The following is an 18,857-nucleotide window of genomic DNA, read 5'->3' as shown; positions in this document are numbered from 1 at the left end:
CGAGGCGTCACGTGGAGTGAAGCTACACCAGGTGCGTCTCCAGCAAGCCAACAGCCTCGTGCTCCTGGCTGCAGTTACACCCCTGCTTTGCCCACACTGCCCCAGAGTCCAGTAAGGACCCCCATGACGCTCTCATCCGCAAGGTCCTTCCTTCCATTCAGACCCCTTTGTTCTGTCCAAACAGATCAGAGTCCCAGGAACGCAGCCCGCACCTCCTGGAGAAGGCGCTTCTCTGGCGATGTGGGAAGATGGCTCTGGGGTCCGCACACCTGTCCATCACAGGTGAGGACGGCTGCCGGGCCACCGTGCCGGCTCTCAGGCCACCGCCGGGCCCCTCACGTCTCCCCAAGGGCCCTCCTGCCACCAGTGCCCGTTGAGTGTCTGGAGCAGGGGACGCTGTGCGAGAGGCCGCTCAGCCGAGGACCCTCCAGCTCCCCTGAAGGGTATTGATTCGCTTTCCACGGCTGAAGAAAGTGAGTCAGGAGCATCAGACCGAGTGGCGAGCATCAGGCCGCGGACCTCAGGTGCAGTTTTCTGACAAGGGCCTCTGCTTGGAGCATCGGTCATCCCCCTTCCCTGGGACACTCAAAGAGCCTTCAGTGAGGGGACCCAGCCCATTCCGACGCACTGAGGACCCCGCGCAGGAAACAGGAGAGGCCCAGCCACCCACCGGAGCCACTCGGGCCACGTGCTCAGCCGCGGCTGTCAGCGTGGGGCCCCTCAGAGACACGGCAGAGGCCAGTTTCTGACTCCAGGGCCCGCACACAGCACCCAGGGGCAGCCTGGATTCAACGGCTGCCTTCCCGAACCCGTCTGGGGCTCCTGCCCTGGGTGGGGCAGGGTCCACATCCACCCAGAACCTCAGAATCTGACCTTATTTGGGAAATTAGGCCTTTGCAGATATAAGCAAGTTAATGCTGAAATCATGTTGACTTGGGGCCCCAGTCCAGGGATGGGGTCCTCCGAAGAGGAGGAAGCAGGTGGACACAGACACCCAGAGAGGAAGGCGGCAACCTAAGGGCGTCCTCAAGCCCTGGCTCCCCGACGGGCCCTGAAACTGGGAGACAGGCCTGGGGCATTGCCCTCTCCGCAGGCCTCCAGAAGAACTGGCCTGCCCACACCCGGATCTCAGGTTTCCAGCCTCCAGAACTATGAGAGAATAAATCTCTGTTGTTTTAAGTCCCCCAGTCTGTGGTGCAGCCCCACGAATTAATGCACCCCTCAAATTTCCAAGGCCTCCCACACAGAGCCAAGCAAGACCTCCCGCCACGTCAGCCCGGCTGGGTCTTCCTGCAGCCCGCTCCCCAGCCTGGGCTCAACATGCACAGCCCACCTGCCTGACTCTCACTCTCAGCACCGTCGGGCCACAGTACCTAACACCTGGTCATTCCTTCTGCTTCATGCCAACAGCATTTAAGACTTACGTGGCCCACACCTGCTGCAGGGCGATCCTCACCAGGGTGAAAGGCACTCCCATCTGCCTCTCAAGAGGCTTCATACTACTCTAATCTCCTTGGGGGACTGAGCCTCGGGAGGCACATGCCTTCTCTGGGGGCCCTGAAGCTTCCCTACGCCGCAGAGGCTGGACTTGACTTAGGAGGTCTCCCTCTTTCTGCTTTGCTCAACCCACCCTCCTTCAGGAGTCATCCCAGAAGCCAGCTCCAGGCCCCCAAGCCTGTCACACTGCAAGGAGTGTCACTTCTCACTCCCATGTCCATCCTTCCTCGTGGACAGAGCCCCCAGGACAGGGACTAAAGCTGGGCAAGGGGACAGGGATGCCATTCCCATCAGTCGGTGAAGGCCACCTCCTCTGGACAGCAAGAAAAATCACTTCCTGCAGTTCTTCCTGAGAACTGCAATGTTAGGGTCAAGGGCAGACACAGGGGGAAATGGTCCTAATTTGTAAGGCCCAGAAGCTCCCTGACAAATGGCACAGCAAGAAGCCTTCCTCCTAAAACCGCCAGTTCAGCGGCAGCCTCGCCGTGGTCAGGGGAAGCTGACTCCAGAGGCCTGGTCCTTCCACTTAATTAACTGTCCGCCCCAAGCCCGGTGCCTAATTTGACAGTTTTGATCAGCAATTTCAAGACCATCGTACCCAGGCACTGGAAACTGCTGCCAGCTCTTGAAATAACTCCGCCTGGCTCCGTTCACAAGTGAGCACAGCCGGCCAGGCCTCGGCAGCCAGGACGCAGGGTGGGGCCACGCGAGGGGTCCCTGGAGCTGCAGCAGCCCCCCTGCCTGATGCGGAGTCCACCTGACCCCCTCAGGCAGGTGTTCTGCCGCCTCTGCCCTGCCCTCTCCTTCCCTGCCCACAGAACCCTCCCAGCCTCCTTCGCTCACCCCCACCCAGGAGCCCATCTCCTCTCCCTCCCCCAGCCCCACAGGGAGCTCAGGCTCTCCTCTGCTCTGCTCACAGGGCCCTGGAGCAGGATCATCCTTCAGGAGGGAAGCCCCGCTCGGCATCCTCCGGCCCTCTCCTCACCTGCACAGAACCCCACCCTCCAGTCTGACCTCTCAGGGTGGTGGCTTTCTAGCTGGATCCACACACTGTCCTAAACCATAAATGCTAAAATAGGGGTTTCCATCCAGTGTGTTAGTCTAAGAAGGGCGCCATGCGTGAGTATGGGGTACAGAGACAGTGGAGAGTCTGGGGGTCGTTTAGGACCCTCGAAACCTCACACCTGCTCGTCATATACAACACTCAGAATTGACTTTGGAGCAGGACAGACCTGAGTCCAAACCCTGGTGTCCCCACTAAAAGGCCATGTGACCTCATTTACTTGCTCAGCCACCTCCGCTCTGAAACGGAGCCCCAGTGCCTTGTTCACACATACAGCATGTCGGGAACTTCCACTGCTAACCCCTGCACCTCGTGAGCCCAAGTGCACAGATGTGAGAGGTGTTCTTATTCATTGGCAAACCTCTAGGGGGTGTCCGTGGTGCACCAGGCATGACGTGAATCCAGCAGGGGAAGCCCTCCTGTCCCTCACCACTGCCCCAGTAAAGACCCTCTGTGCGGTTCTCTCCACTGGCAGTCAGAGGCTGGCTTCCCGGTGCAATCCTGGAAGCACAGAGCTGGAAGATGAACCCTCTACAGACTGCAATCCCCTCCAGGTTAAACTGCCCTGGCAGCTGGGAGGAACAAGCGGAGTCCCAAAGAGGTGGCAGTCATGAGGGAGGATGGATGTGGCTGGAGCATCCAAGCACAGGACCCCAGACAAAACAAAGGGCCTTGGGTCCCGAATGCCTGTCGATCCCAACCGAGACCTCACTTGCTCCTGAGGAACCCAGGCCCTTGGCAGGCCCCTGGCAGGACACCCTGTCCTCTCCTTGTCCTCTTGTATTTATAGCAGGAACTTCTCTGAATAATTCATAGGCATTGGTTAAATCAGGACTCACTTGCCTAAATCCATGTGGATCTCTAATCAAATTATGGTGAAGCTGATGCACTTGAGTTTTTCATAGCAGCCATAGTATTTTTAAATAGTAGAGTATTTCCATGGTGTGATGGAGTTTTTAAGTACTTTTGTCATGTCAGCTTCCCGCGAGCATCTATGGTTTCCTCTGGCCATTAGTTAAGCTGGAAATGAGGGTAATAGTCAGCTTCTGTTCTAGTAACAAGCAATCCCAGCATCTCAGGGGCTTCCAACAAACCAGTTATTTCTTTCACATTTTCCACAAGGGCTATGGATGGGCTATGGCTCTGCTGGGTTCACCTGGGTTCTGCTGGGTTCTGCTGGGCCCTGTTGGGCACCCCATATCTGTTTTTTTCTCACCCCAGGCTGAAGGAGCACCCAGATCCTGGGACCCGCTGTTCTCCCGGTGGAGAGCGGGAACGAGGGTTGCAGAGCCAGAGCCCACGTGCACATGAGGGTCTGCCTGGGGAGGGGCTGTACCGCATCTGTTCACATTCCTAGGCTAGAGCAAGCGCTGTGGCCAGGCCCAAAGTCAAATGCAGCAGCAAGTGCGCTCCGCCTGCCGGTGAGCGCAGCAAGGAGGTGGTGTCAGGCGCTGAACTGTGTGCCCCCAAAATCAGAGGTTGAACGAACCCAAGAACCTCAGAACATGACCTAATTTGGAAATAGAGTCGTTGCAGAGGTCATTAGCTGAGTTAAGAGGACATCGTGCTGGACCAGGACACACAGGTGACAGGAGCCCTTCTAAGAAGGGGACATTTGGACACAGACGTGCACACACAGGGAGAAGCCACGTGAAGGTGAGGCAGAGATGGTGTGATATTCCCATAAGCCAAGGGGCACAAAGGATTGCCAGCGGCTGCTGGGTGCGGGACCGGGAGCAGGTTCTCCCTCCAGCCTCAGAAGGAAGCAGCCCTGCAGACACCTTGATCTCGGACTTCTGGCCTCCAGAACTGGGAGAGAACAAACCTCTATTGTCTATACCAGTCTGCCTGTGGTGTCATCCAGGAAGGAATGACTAATTGTGAGAAAATAACACAGTGGACTGTAGCTGACTGGCCAGGAGGACACTTGAGATGGGGAAGACTTGAGCTCCACATCACCAGCGCTGGGTCTAGGGGAGATGGCTTGTCCCACATTTTTGCTTCCAAAGAGTTTAAGTCTATGTGACTTCACCTACCAGCTTCTGATCTTCTAGCAGTGAGCTTTGGCGGGGGAGCTACGTTTTCATCTAGTGTTATCACTGACAGACAGTGGCTCCAGCGTGTTAATATTGCCGGTATCTTGATGATTGCCCTCGGCAGTCTTAGACCGTTCCATGGGGACGCCCCTGAACCTCTGCTGAGGAGGTGCTACATCCCAGGGATGCACTGGGGACGTCCAAGAGGCAAAGCGCCATAGAGGAGCAAAACACTGAAGTCCCACCAATCTGCCTCCCAGCCACGCTCCAAGGGTGAGAGGGAGTGAGCACAGTCTTCCCTGCCTCCTCTCCCCTGAAGGCAGCTGCAAGCCCTGAGCAGAACGCATGCAGCAGCCCTGGGAGGACTCTGCAAAGCAAACTGCAGGCTGTTGGAGAATGAAGGCCGGAATTCCGAGCATCAGTGAACCAGTGATGAGTTTACCTTTTATTTTCCTGCAGTACCTAATAGTCTATTCTCACCACAGCCCCAAAACCCAGTAGACATTGATGAGGACAGAGACGGCTCCAGGAGAAGCCCTCTAGTTCTGGTCTGAGGCGTGGGTCTCTCACATTCAGCGAGAGTAGAAGAGATCTCCCATTGCTTGTGCCCAGACCCCAAACAATCCCACCCTGGCATCAGGCAGCATGAGGGATCCCACAGGAGCCCACAGTCCTTCAGGGGGAGAACCTTCCTCTCTGATTGGAGAAGCTGTGGTCCTAAAGGAGTGAGACAGACCCCCACTGCTTTATTCTCTCTGTCCCCCCATCATGTGTCTCCAAGCAGGATTCACTGCAGGATAAAGCCCTGACTTTCTGACCACAGAACCATAAAAGGGAGCCCCAGGGAATGAGAAAAAAATCAGATGGATTTCAGAGAGGGAGAAGCCTGAGAAACTTCTGGTCTTATTCCAAAACTGTGCATGTGTGTAGCCAACCTTAAACAACATGAAAAAAGTCTTCAAGAACTGAGCTAAGAGATAGACTGCCTGCTTGGCTCCAGACTGGCCTCCGAGTGTCAGGCAAGCAAGACAGACCCAAAGAGCAAGGCAAGGATTTTGACCATGAAATTGGCATGAAGCCACAACCCTCCACAGGCTGGCCATAACTTGTGGCCTGAACATAACTAGGTTGATAGTCTGCCAAATCAACAGAAATATCAACATGCTACAAAAGCCTTAATTAAGACCCAGAGACTTGTAATATAATATTATGTCCAGGATGCAATCCAAAATCATTCGGCATATATAGGAGCAGGAAAACCTCCACACCCATAAGCAAAGACAATTAATAGACGCTAATGCTAACGTGACACAGATGTTGGAATTATCTGACAGACTTTAAAGCATCTACTATAAAAATTCTCCAACAAGTAAGGGAATACTCTTGAAACTAATGGAAAGATAGGGGAGTTTTGGCAAATACGTAGGAGATAAAAATTGGAAAAGATACAATCACTGTGATTTTTAAAATGTCATTCAGTGGCTTGATAACAGAATCATGTGAATATATCACAACAGAAATTACACAATCTGAACAGAAGAGAGAAAAGAACGATTGGAAATATTAACAAGGACTCGGGGATCTGTTGTGTGATATCAAACCAAGCTCTGACCCTTTACCAGCTAAGCGTCCTTGGAAAAGCTCTGAACCTCAGGTTGCTCACGCCTAATGTATGGGGTGGCTTTCATCTTTCTACGAACTCTCAATATACATCATCTCATTAAATTCTCATGACAACATTCTGATACCAGTACAGGTAATAGCACCTTTATCTTACAGATAGGAAAACTGAGAAAAAAGGGCTTTAAACTTTATTCAATTTAGTGACAACGATGGGCTTTTAATTCAACAGGCCAACTCAAGAGCCCACATCCCTATTCATCACTAGTCATTGCAGCTTAATGGACTATTCAGTTTGGCAAAATGAGACAGGAGATTGACAGAAATTTTAGGATCCTGAATTCTGGTCCATTTCACCATAAACAAATGGCATGACTGAGAGCAAGTCACCTCCCCCATCCCAGCTAAAAGTTACTGTGTTATCTTTAAGGTCATTGCCTATTCCGACAGTTAAAGGTTTCTAATCACCTTCCTCCAGTGACCTCCAACGTTCCCCTGAGTTCTTGGGTTCATTCATCATTCACCAAAGGGCATGCCTCTGTCCTGGGTGCTGAAGGAGAGGCTTTCTGCAAGCCTTGGGAGCTGGCAATTTTTCTGAGTATTATCTTTCCCCAGGGCTTCTAACATTTCTGTGCGAGCTCCACTGAACGTAACGGTTTATGAGCACATTTCATCCAGAAGGGAGCTGTTTGGGTTAATCCATTTTCTCTCCCAGACTCCTGCCTCCCGAAAGTACGTTGAAGACTTCTCTGCCCAGCCTTGAAAACATTTCCTCCCAGGCAGTTTGTGTTTGCAATCTCCACACCTGTCTCTGATCAGCCACAGTTCTCAAAGTCCTCTTCCTCCAGGGTTCAGCTGTCATTTTGAAGATTTACCTGTGGGGCTGTAACTGTCCCAAGCCTGCCAATCTTAGGGACCCTTGGATTGTCTGTGGCAGAAGGAACCTGTCCAGGGCCAAAAAAAAAAAAAAAAAAAGGCAGGGGGCTGTAGATCCAGCTCTAAATTCAAGTGGGGGCACCTGGCTTCCCACAGCACAGGCCTTCTGAGATACATAAGCCTGGCACCCAGACCACATGGAGCCAGGAAAACACCATCTTAGGCAGGAGAGTGTGAGTCAGCCGGGGGGCATGTGCCACAAAGGTTTCCATCCCCCTACCTTTTTTTCCCTTCTGAATTAGTCAGAGGAAGAAACCCAGCTCCAACCCACTGAAGTTAAAAGGAAATTTGTTGGAAGGATCAGGGACCCTCCGAGAATTCAAGGAAGAGCAGGGATAGGGCCCCAGGAACTGCCCGACACGGGCACCAGGCACGTCAGACCATCTGGAAACACCCCGTGCTTCTCTGCGCGCATCCGCCCCGCCCTCCTCTTCCCCCTCAGGCTGCCTTGTCCTGCTTTCCGGGGCTTGTGGAGGAAACCGTGGACTCCAGCATCTGGCGTTTGATGTGTTACTGCTTCAGCTACCCTAAGAGAGACTGTTCTACATTTCTCTGTCTCTCCCAAATTCAGAGTTCCCAGGAAAGGAACTTAATGGTTGGTCTGGGCACCCACCCCTGGCCCGATCACAATGGCAAAGGCCTAGGGTCGTTCTTGGGGTCCCCTCTGTGCCACTGAAGGTGGGGCAGGGGCAGGGTGGAAGGAGAGGAGCATGAACTGGAGGGCCCATCCATCCATGATGACACATGCCCTCCTTTGTCCCTGGCTGTCAGAATGACCTCAAAAATGGGCATTGGTCATTAGCGGTCCATCCTGGAAACTTTGAGGGTGACCAGCCCCTCCTGAGTCCATCTTCTTTGGCTTTCCTGTCACTTCTTAATACCCTAACTTTTCTGCAACCTGAAGAGGGTGGGACCCCATTCACACGGAGGTTGGAGCACAGCTCTAGACAGTCTTGCCCTGTGGAGACAGCGTGTCCCACAGCCTCTTCATCCTTCCTACTGCAGGTCCACCCATGGGGCTCCAGGCTGGACCAGAAGCCGTTTTCACCCTAGGCACCTGTCACTCACCCTCATCAGATGCCATCCTGGCCCCTTGTCCTTCCACTATGCATAAGTCTGCTGCCCATGCCATGCAGATTATCCTAGGAACCTCCTCCTCCCTGGAGGCTTTATCCATAAGACCCCTGCCCCCAGGGTCCTTCTCTGGTGCATTTGGATTCACATTGAACTAACATACGCTTTTCCACCAACTTTCTTTCCACTTCTAATAAACTCTGTTTTCCCTTTGGCTACTTTTAGAGAAGCTTTATCTTCTCTTCTGCTCGATCTGTAACTGGTTCTTTCCTAATATCTCTGCCCTACGTTCCTGGTGTACCATTTCCTCCGTCGCAAACATGCCCGTGCACCAGAGCAATTCAGCTTGCAGGATGGAATCTTGGGACAGTGAAGGATATTTACTCATGTGAATTCCTGCTCACATCATTTCATGGGTCCTCAAACTTCCCAGCATGAGAGGCAGGACTTGCCCGTACTCAACACCATCATGTTAACATCATATAAACTGACGAGTTGCCTCAAGTGCAGTCCGTTTTGGAAGCAAACTCTTTCCACCGCGTCTTCAGGATAGATGCCCGATGCCCCTCCTGCTTGGTTCCACTGATCCTCTAGCAACAGTCCCTGCACCCGAGGATATGCTGGATGATACTTGCTCCATATCTGAGGATTAAATCTGCTCTAGATGCCTGGGCGCAGGCTGGTGTCTGAGTAGCACAAACATATCCCATGTTTAGACTCCACCAACCCACGGAGGGCCATCCTGGCCACCTAGAGTGTTGACACACATATTCCCCAGGTGCACCAGACAGGCCTTTGCATGTGAAGCCATCACAAATCTCCCTTTGCATTGCTGTTGATAAATGACAAGGCCTGCCACCCACCAGCTCTCATGCCAGAGGGTGCAAATCAAACATGCAACTACTTCACATTCTTCAACTTCTTGCCTGGCAGGAATCCAGAGGAGTAGGACCTCACTCCATGTCTAAGACGTCTGAGTCCTTTTTGACATACATGTGTGCATGAGTGCACATTAACACACATGGATTCTAGCCTGAACCTGGCCTTGTATTACTCAACACCCTTCTGAAGGCAAGTGATAGAAAACCCAACCCAGCTGGCATTGGACAAAAAGGGAGTTCATTTGTTTGCTTAACAGAGAAATCCAAGTGGTCTTGCTTCCGGTATGGCTGGACGAGGGGCTCTCCAGAACTTGGGTTCTCTCCCGTTCTGGCTGCTCCCTCCCCTTGTATTGGTGTCACTATCAGGCTCCCTGTGGTGGCACCTGGCAACTCCAGGCTCACTTCACCCCAGCAGTCCAATTCCAGGAGGTAAAAAACATGCATGCCCCTTCCCAGGCACCTGCACCCGTGGCCCGTCTGACCCAGACACACCGACTCTGAGCTGTTCATGTGGCCATAGGATATGAGGCTCTGGCTGGCCAGGCATGGGTCACATGTCCGCTCCAGGACCAGAATTAGCAGTAACTCTCCTCAAAACATAAGCCCTAGGCATGGGAGCAGGGGGAAAGGTGAGATCCTCCCTCCAGGGGAGACTGGGTGATGGAGAACGCCAGCTTTGCTGCAGCACCTTGGAAACTAACACAGGGACAGGTGGGAACTCACCCCAGTGAGAGAGCCGACCCTGAGACCCACCCACCCCGGTGGGCCAGCGAATCCTGCAGACCCACCGGCCCAAATCACAGAGGTGGTGTCTGCGGTGCGCCCTGTCTGCTGACAGCCAGCACGGTGTCAGCTGCCCTCCTGGCCGTGGGGTGAGGGGGCTGAGGGAAGAAGTCACCAAGGGCCCCAAAGTCAAGGAGGAAGAGGAGGGGGCCAGAGGGAAGAGCACCCAGGAAGGACAGACCTGAGCCTGCTGTGGGCGGGGCTAGTAAGCCCAGCTGTCCCCGAGCCCAGGCCAGGGCCCCTGACACCAGGACCTTCTCCGTTTGTAAACACGCAGGGCCCTCTCTGCTGGGCCCTCCCGAGTGGTGCTTATCACAACCCCTCTTTTAGACCCCAAATACCTGATGAGCCATGAGCCTCTGCCCCCTCCTCTTCCAATCAGGTATCAGTTGGGACCCCACACCCTCCACAGGAAGACTGATAAGGTGGCACAACGTGACACCACACTCCCAGTTCATTAGGGCACGCAGTGCTGGGTCCTGAGCCGCAGGACGGTGCTCACTCTCCAGGCCATGGGCCAGCTCTCCTTTCCAGGCAGCTGCTCCTCCCAGTGGGGTTCGGGGAGCTGACCCCCCCCGTGGCCACAGAGAACCAGATAGATGTTCATGTGGCTCAGAAACAGAGATGGGTGGCTGCCTCCCAGCAAGAGAGCCATTTCCCAGGCCGTGAACCGACACAGAGCAGGGAAGCCCACGAGGTCAGCACACTCACCCCTGGGGGAAGGCACTGGGCTGCACCCCCAGCTACTGCGGCCAGGGAAATGGCCCGGCCCTGTGTGTCCCAGCTGCAGCGCCCTGGGGTGGCTCTCAGAGCCTCTCCAATTGCATCTTCTCTGTAGACGACGGTCCGTCCCCCGCAGCCCTTCTCTGCTTTGCTCAGATGGGGCAGACCAGAGGAGGTCCTGGCCACGGCGCTGGGGCAGGGGTGCGGCTCCTTCTGTGGGTCCCAAGGAGAGGCCCTGACCTGGAAGCCTCCATCACACTGTGGACTCAGCTGGGCACAGAGCACACAGCCAGCGCAGGGCTGGGTGGGGGCCGAGCGTGGGTGCAGCCTGGGCAGTGCACTCTGCCCCCACCTCGGTTCCCTGCTCCGTCCAAGCCTGATGTACAGGCACAGGTGCATATTGTGTGAGGACTGAGCAAGACACCCCCCTCCCCCACGGCAGGGGTTTGTAGTTTGTAGGAATCCACTCAGTATTTGTTCTCACCTTCTTCCCTAGAAGCACAAGCCCAGTTTTTTGTAAGTATTTAATCCCTAAAAATACATTTCCCATTTGAGTTCTGACCAATGAAACATGAGCAGTAATGTGTATCATTTCCAGAAAGTGGCCCATAAAAGACGTAGGTGTGCCCTCCACCTGCCCCTCTTCCCTTCCCCTGCATTACCTGCAGATCGAACAGTGGAAGTATTAGCAGGGCTTCCAGGAAAGCCCCTAAAGGGAAGCTGAGGCAAGTAGCAGATGCATCTTTTTTGTGCCATCCTTCTTCTTTCTCCTTGGCTAGAATAAGAATGTGATGGCTGGAGCTCCAGCATCCATGTTGGTCCATGAGATAACTTTAAGAATGGAAGTCTTGTATGACATAGAAGAAACACAGAAGGATCCTGCATCCCTGGTGACATCAAAAACTGCAAGGAAGCCCTACTTCTTTTATCCCTTAAGCCCTTCTGTACTTAAGCCAGTGCCCCATTGTGTTTCATGACACATGCAACCAAACTTTATCCTGACGATTACAATATACAAAGCTATAAGCACAGTGCCTGGCACATTGGCAGCCCTCCCTGAATGAAAGCAGCTATTATCAGGACTCCATTCTGCCTCTGACTTAGAAATTTAAAATCATTTTTCCCTCAAATATGTGGTAGGCACATTCACATGAGCTTCTCAAAATTAGCTGCAGCTCAATTAATAAAAGGTGAATTTTTTTCTATTGTGTGTCTAGCTGCATGCTAGCCACTTTAATAAACATCCTTTCACAGTTTACATTCTATGTCATTCGATTCTCAGCATTCATAAACTCTCGGAAGACCATCAGCCAGTTGCCAGCTAAGGAGGCTGAGGCCCAGGAAGTCCATCTGTTTGTTCAAGGTTGCAGCCTGTTCATGCCGATCTGGGTCTGGGGCTGAGACCACTTGCGCAGGGCCTTCTTCACAGCACTGCTGCTGCCCCTTCAGTGGTGTCCTTGCCCCCTGGGGGTCTGTACGCAGCAAACACTCCATGTGTGCAAGCAAAGTGCAGAGGAGCAGAGAGACGGGTAAGAGCAGCCCAAGCAGGGGGTGGGGCCGCGTCGAGGCACTGAGAGAGGCCGAGCGCAGGCCTTGGTTGGGGGCGGAGGATGTCTGGGAGGTGCCAGCAGGGCCGTGGGCTCCTGTGAAGCTGCAATCAGCCCCCTCTAGTCTGCAGCTATTTAAGGCCTGATGCACCTGGGAGCGTCCGCAGCAGCAGCCTGCGTTATTTTTACCCGCTTCCCAGGAGCCCAGTGGGTTTCTCCAACCACCTCAGGGCCTGGGGAGAGCCTGCCTCAGCCTGAGCACGAGGTTCCGCCCCATCATCCTCCGCCCTCGTGAATGGCCTGCCCCGGCACACACGCAACCCTCACTGGTCTCAGGCTGCCTGAGCGCCAGCAGTGTGGACATCGCTCGCTCTGTCCTCTGACTCTGGCAGCAGCTCCTTGAGTGTGTTGCAGGCAGTTTTCCAGACAGAAAGGCCATGACAGGACATGTGTGTTCTGAGGACACGTTGCCAGGCCAGCCTTTCTAAAAGGCATTGGAGGCGGGAAAGGTGGCCAGGAGGGAATGGAGTTATTTGACATTTGGAGGTGTCAAGGTGCTGTGCTCTTCCAAAATTAGAAAGAAGAGCCCCCAGCCCAGTGCCTGCTGCCCAGGAAGGTCCGGTAGCTGCAGGTTTTCTGCCCCTGGTCCTCAGTGTCACCCCTGAGTGACTTCTGCACATCAGCAAAACCCAGGCGAGCAAGGCCTCGAGAGCGTGGTCTTTGTGGGTGCGCTCCCGTCGCAGGCACGGTGGCCCTGCACCCGGCGTCTCCCTGAGATCCTGGAGTGGTCCAGAGCCACCTGCACCTCCAGGGCATGTGATCCTTTGCAACAGACACCCCCACAGGAGTGGGGCCTCTGTCACGTGTCTCCTACCCTTCCCTCCCCCTCATGTGAGTTCACAGTGCAGGAAAGGTCAGCGTATCAGCATCGCCACTGTGAGCGTGACCCCCGCCTTGCTGGAGGAAGGGAGGATTCATTCCGACCTCAGCTGGCCCAGCCCCAGCTTTGCAGAGACACTCACTCCGGCGAGGGTTTGTTTCCTTTCATGAGCCTGCTCCTGGCTCTGACCTTTGGCACTGCCCCAACTTCAATCAGATCTTAAAAGACATGCTTCTCCTCTGCACATCAAAAGCACAGACAGGCTGATGGGAATTCGGGGCATTTGGCAGAGAGATGAACCCCTTGAGGGACACCTCCCACCATTGGCAAAGGCCCTAGTGAGCAGGGATTCGGCAGCCACCCTGTGGCCATTGGATTGCAGAGTCAAGAAAACACCGGAGACGCTCAACGTTGCTGGGTAAACAGGAAGGCGATCCGGCACCTATAAAAGACCGACATGGACTCCTCCACTTCTGAGAAGCCTTCAGGATTATGGGGAAACCAGGAGGAATTAGCTCAGCCCAAGCTGGGTGGGCGGGGCTGGGCACCACAAGCAGAGGCACAGAGCAGGGCGCAGGGTGCAGACACTCCCTGCAGGGGTTAGATGTTCACACTGCAAGGGGCACTTCTACTCCCAGCCGGGGTGGAGGATCAGATGCCAAATGATCTCCAGGCTGAACAACAGGACGAACAGATAAAATCATGGTTTTTAGGACACTGGGCATCAGGCAGTGAAGGATGGAGACCCTGAGGGATGGGAACCAAAGCCTGCTGTGGGCAGGGCTAGTAAGCCCAGCTGTCCCCGAGCCCAGGCCAGGACCCCTGACACCAGGACCTTCTTTGTTTGTAAACACGCAGGTCCCTCTCTGCTGGGCCCTCCCGAGTGGTGCTTATCACAACCCCTCTTTTAGACCCCAAATACCTGATGAGCCATGAGCCTCTGCCCCCTCCTCTTCCAATCAGGTATCAGTTGGGACCCCACACCCTCCACAGGAAGACTAATAAGGTGGCACAACGTGACACCACACTCCCAGTTCATTAGGGCACACAGTGCTGGGTCCTGAGCCGCAGGACGGTGCTCACTCTGGCCCAGGCAGCGTGGGGAGGGGGCCCGGCAGAGCCTGCGGCCATTGAGCTGAGGAGACGCAACTGAAAGGCCAGGGGGCCAGGTGGCTGCCAGAGACAAGGGAGCTTCACGGGGAGAGACGCAGAGCCCGGAGAGGCCTCCCTCGAGTCTCTGGCTGCGAACTGGCCAGGGTGTGCCAGCCAGGAGCCGCTGAGGCGCGGGAAGGCCGCTGAAGGGATGGAGGGGAACAAACCAGGCCAGGAACCCAGCCTGCTCCACCAGCCGACCTGGCACGTCTCCTAAGTCGGGGCGCACACACTTCTCAGGGGCTGGGCCTTGGTCTCGGGCAAAATGTGCCCTAGAGCAAACACTGACTGGGACCAGAACACCAGTGCTTAGAAGCAAGACCAAATGGGTCCAACTGCTTCCAAATGACATAGCACATCCCAGAAAAATGCCCCCACAGGGCCACACCCGGCCAGGGCATCCGGGGAGCAGAGGGGGATGGCGAGCGGCGCCAGGCAGATGCTCGCCTCCGAGGGCCCTCTGAGTCCCCCCTCCTCCTAGCCCCTGACTGTGGGACCCTCCAGGGGCTCGCTGGGATGGACACCGTGCGGGCCGAGGGGCGGTGGGGTGAAGGTGACACCCCCTACCCTGCTCCCTCGGCCGTGAAGAACGACGAGTATCCTTTCTTTTTTTAATTCATTATTTCTTTGTTTATTTTTATTTTTATTATCAAGGTATGATTGATATACACTCTTAGAAGGGTTCACATGAAAAAACAATGTGGTTACTACATTTACCCATATTATCAAGTCCCCACCCAGACCCCAGTGCAGTCACTGCCCATCAGTGCAGCAAGGTGCCACAGATCCACTGTGTGCCTTCTCTGTGCTACACTGTTCACCCCGTGATCCCCAACACCATGTGTACCAAACACAATACCCCTCAGTCCCCTTCTCCCTCCCTCCCCGCCCGCCCTCCCACACCCCTCCCCTTGGGTAACCACTAGTCCCTTCTTGGAGTCTGTGAGTCTGCTGCTATTTTGTTCCTTCAGTTTTGCTTCGTTGTTATACTCCACAAATGAGGGAAATCATTTGGCATTTGTCTCTTTCTCCGCCTGGCTTATTTCACTGAGCATAATGTCCTCCAGCTCCATCCATGTTGTTGCAAATGGTCGGATTTGTTTCCTTCTTATGGTTGAATAATATTCCATTGTGTATATGTACCACATCTTCTTTATCCATTCATCTACTGGTGGACACTTAGGTAGCTTCCATATCTTGGCTATTGTAAAAAGTGCTGCAATAAACATAGGGGTGCAGTGTCTTTTTTAATTTGAGAAGTTGTATTCTTTGGTTACATTCCAAGGAGTGGGGTTCCCGGGTCAAATGGTATTTCTATTTTTAGTTTTTTGAGGAACCTCCATATTGCTTTCCACAATGGCTGAACTAGCTTACATTCCCTCCAGCAGTGTAGGAGGGTTCCCCTTTCTCCACATCCTCACCAGCATTTGTTGTTCTTAGTCTTTTCGATGCTGGCCATCCTAACTGGTGTGAGGTGGTATCTCACTGTGGTTTTAATTTGCATTTCCCTGATGATTAGTGATGTGGGGCATCTTTTCATGTGCCTGTTGGCCACCTGAATTTCCTCTTTGGAGAACTGTCTCTTCATATCCTCTACCCATATGTTAATCAGGTTATTTGCTTTTTGGGTGTTGAGGCATGTAAGTTCCTTATATATTTTGGATGTTAACCCCTTGTCAGATATGTCATTTACAAATATATTCTCCCATACTGTAGGATGCCTTTTTGTTCTGTTGATGGTGTCCTTTGCTGTACAGAAACTTTTTAGTTTGATGTAGTCCCATGAGTTCATTTTTGCTTTTGTTTCCCTTGCTCAAGGAGAAGCGTTCAGGAAAAAATTGCTCATGCTTATATTCAGGAGATGTTTGCCTATGTTGTCTTTTAAGAGTTTTATGGTTTCATAACTTACATTCAAGTCTTTGATTCATTTCAAGTTTACTTTTGTGTATGGGGTTAAACAATAATCCAGTTCCATTCTCCTGCATGTAGCTGTCCAGTTTTGCCAGCACCAGCTGTTGAAGAGGCTGTCATTTCCCCATTTTATATCCATGGCTCCTTTATCATATATTAATTGACCGTATATGTGTGGGTTTATATCTGGGTTCTCTATTATCTTCCATTGATCTATGGGTCTGTTCTGGTGCCAGTACCAAATTGTCTTGATTACTATAGCTTTGTAGTAGAGCTTGAAGTTGGGGAGCATAATGCCCCCAGCTTTATTCTTCCTTCTCAGAATTGCTTTGGCTATTTGAGGTCTTTTGTGGTTCCATATGAATTTTTAAATGATTTTCTCTAGTTCACTGAAGAATGCTGTTGGTATTTAGATACAAATTGCATTGAATCTATAGATTGCTTTAGGCAGGATGGCCATTTTGACAATATTAATTCTACCTATCCATGAGCATGGGATGTATTTCCATTTATTGGTATCTTCTTTAATTTCTCTCATGAGTGTCTTGTAGTTTTCAGGGTATAGGTCTTTCACTTCCTTGGTTAGGTTTATTCCTAGGTATTTTATTCTTTTTGCTGCAATTGTGAATGGAATTGTTTTCCTGATTTCTCTCTCTGCTAGTTCATCACTAGTGTATAGGAATGTCACAGATTTATGTGTATTAATTTTGTATCCTGCAACTTTGCTGAATTCAGATATTAGATCTAGTAGTATTGGAGTGGAGTCTTTAGGGTTTTTTATGTACAATATCATGTCATCTGCAAGGAGTGACAGTTTGACTTGTTCTTTACCTATCTGGATTCCTTGTATTGCTTTGTTTTGTCTGATTGCCGTGGCTGGGACCTCCAGTACTATGTTGAATAACAGTGGGGAGAGTGGGCATCCCTGTCTTGTTCCCAATCTCAGAGGAAAAGCTTTCAGATTCTCGCTGTTAAGTATGATATTGGCTATGGGTTTGACATATATGGCCTTTATTATGTTGAGATACTTGCCCTCTATACCTGTTTTGTTGAGAGTTTTTATCATGAATGGATGTTGAATTTTGTCACATGACTTTTCAGCATCTATGGAGATGATCATGTGGTTTTTGTCCTTCTTTTTGTTGATGTGGTGGATGATGTTGATGGATTTTCGAATGTTGTAGCATCCTTGCCTCCCTGGGATGAATCCCACTTGATCATGATTGGTGATCTTTTTGATGTAGTTTTGAATTTGGTTTGCTAATATTTCGTTGAGTGTTTCTGCATCTATGTTCATCAGGGATATTGGTCTGTAATTTTCTTTTTTTGTGTTGTCTTTTCCTGGTTTTGGTATTAGAGTGATGCTGTCCTCATAGAATGAGTTTGGGAGTATTCCCTCTTCTTCTACTCTTTGGAAAACTTTAAGGATGATGGGTATCAGGTCTTCACTAAATGTTTGATAAAATTCAGTGGTGAAGCCAGCTGGTACAGGAGGTTTGTTCTTAGGTAGTTTTTTGATGACCAGTTCAATTTGTTGCTGGTCATTGGTCTGTTCAGATTTGCTATTTCTTCCTTGGTCAGCCTTGGAAGATTGTATTTTTCTAGAAAGTTGTCCATTTCTTCTAGGTTATCCAGTTTGTTAGCATATAATTTTTCATAGTATTCTCTAATAATTCTTTGTTTTTCTGTGGTATCCATAGTGATTTTTCCTTTCTCATCTCTGATTCTGTTTATGTGTGTAGAATCTCTTTTTTTCTTGATAAGTCTGGCTAGGGGTTTATCTATTTTGTTTATTTTCTCAAAGAACTAGCTCTTGCTTTCAGTGATTCTTTCTATTGTTTTATTCTTCTTGATTTTATTTATTTCTGCTCTAATCTTTATTATGTCCCTCCTTCTACTGACTTTGGGCCTCATCTGTTCTTCTTTTTCTAGTTTCATTAATTGTGAGCATAGACTGCTTATATGGGATTTTTCTTCTTTCCTGAGGTAGGCCTGTATTGCAATATACTTTCCTCTTAGCACTGCCTTGGCTGCGTCCCACAGATTTTGTGGTGTTGAATTATTGTTGTCATTTGTCTCCATATATTGCTTGATCTCTGTTTTTATTTGGTCATTGATCCATTGGTTATTTAGTAGCATGTTGTGAAGCCTCCATGTGTTTGTGGGATTTTTCATTTTCTTTGGGTAATTTATTTCTAGTTTCATACCTTTGTAGTCTGAGAAACTGATTGGTGCAATTTTAATCTTCTTGATTTACTGAGGCTCTTTTTGTGGCCTAGTATATGATCTATTCTTGAAAATGTTCCATGTGCACTTGAGAAGAATGTGTATTGTGCTGCATTTGGGTGTAGAGTTCTGCAGATGTCTGTTAGGTCCATCTGTTCTAGTGTGTTGTTCAGTGCCTCTGTGTCCTTACTTATTTTCTGTCTTGTTGATCTGTCCTTCAGAGTGAGTAGAGTGTTGACGTCTCCTAGAATGAATGCATTGAATTCTATTTCCCCTTTTAGTTCAGTTAGTATTTGTTTCACATATGTAGGTGCTCCTGTGTTGGGAGCATAGATATTTATAATAGTTATATCTTCTTGTTGGACTGACCCCTTTATCATTATGTAATGTCCTTCTTTGTCTCTTGTGACTTTCTGTGTTTTGAAGTCTCTTATGTCTGATACAAGTACTGCAACTCCTGGTTTTTTTCTCCCTATTACTTGCATGAAATATCTTTTTCTATCCCTTCACTGTTAGTCTGTGTATGTC

Source organism: Manis javanica, chromosome 4, assembly GCF_040802235.1.
Source record: "Manis javanica isolate MJ-LG chromosome 4, MJ_LKY, whole genome shotgun sequence".
NCBI classification, from domain to species: Eukaryota; Metazoa; Chordata; class Mammalia; order Pholidota; family Manidae; genus Manis; species Manis javanica.
The sequence above is the reverse complement of the archived record's forward strand: the minus strand, read 5'-3'. Positions refer to the sequence as shown.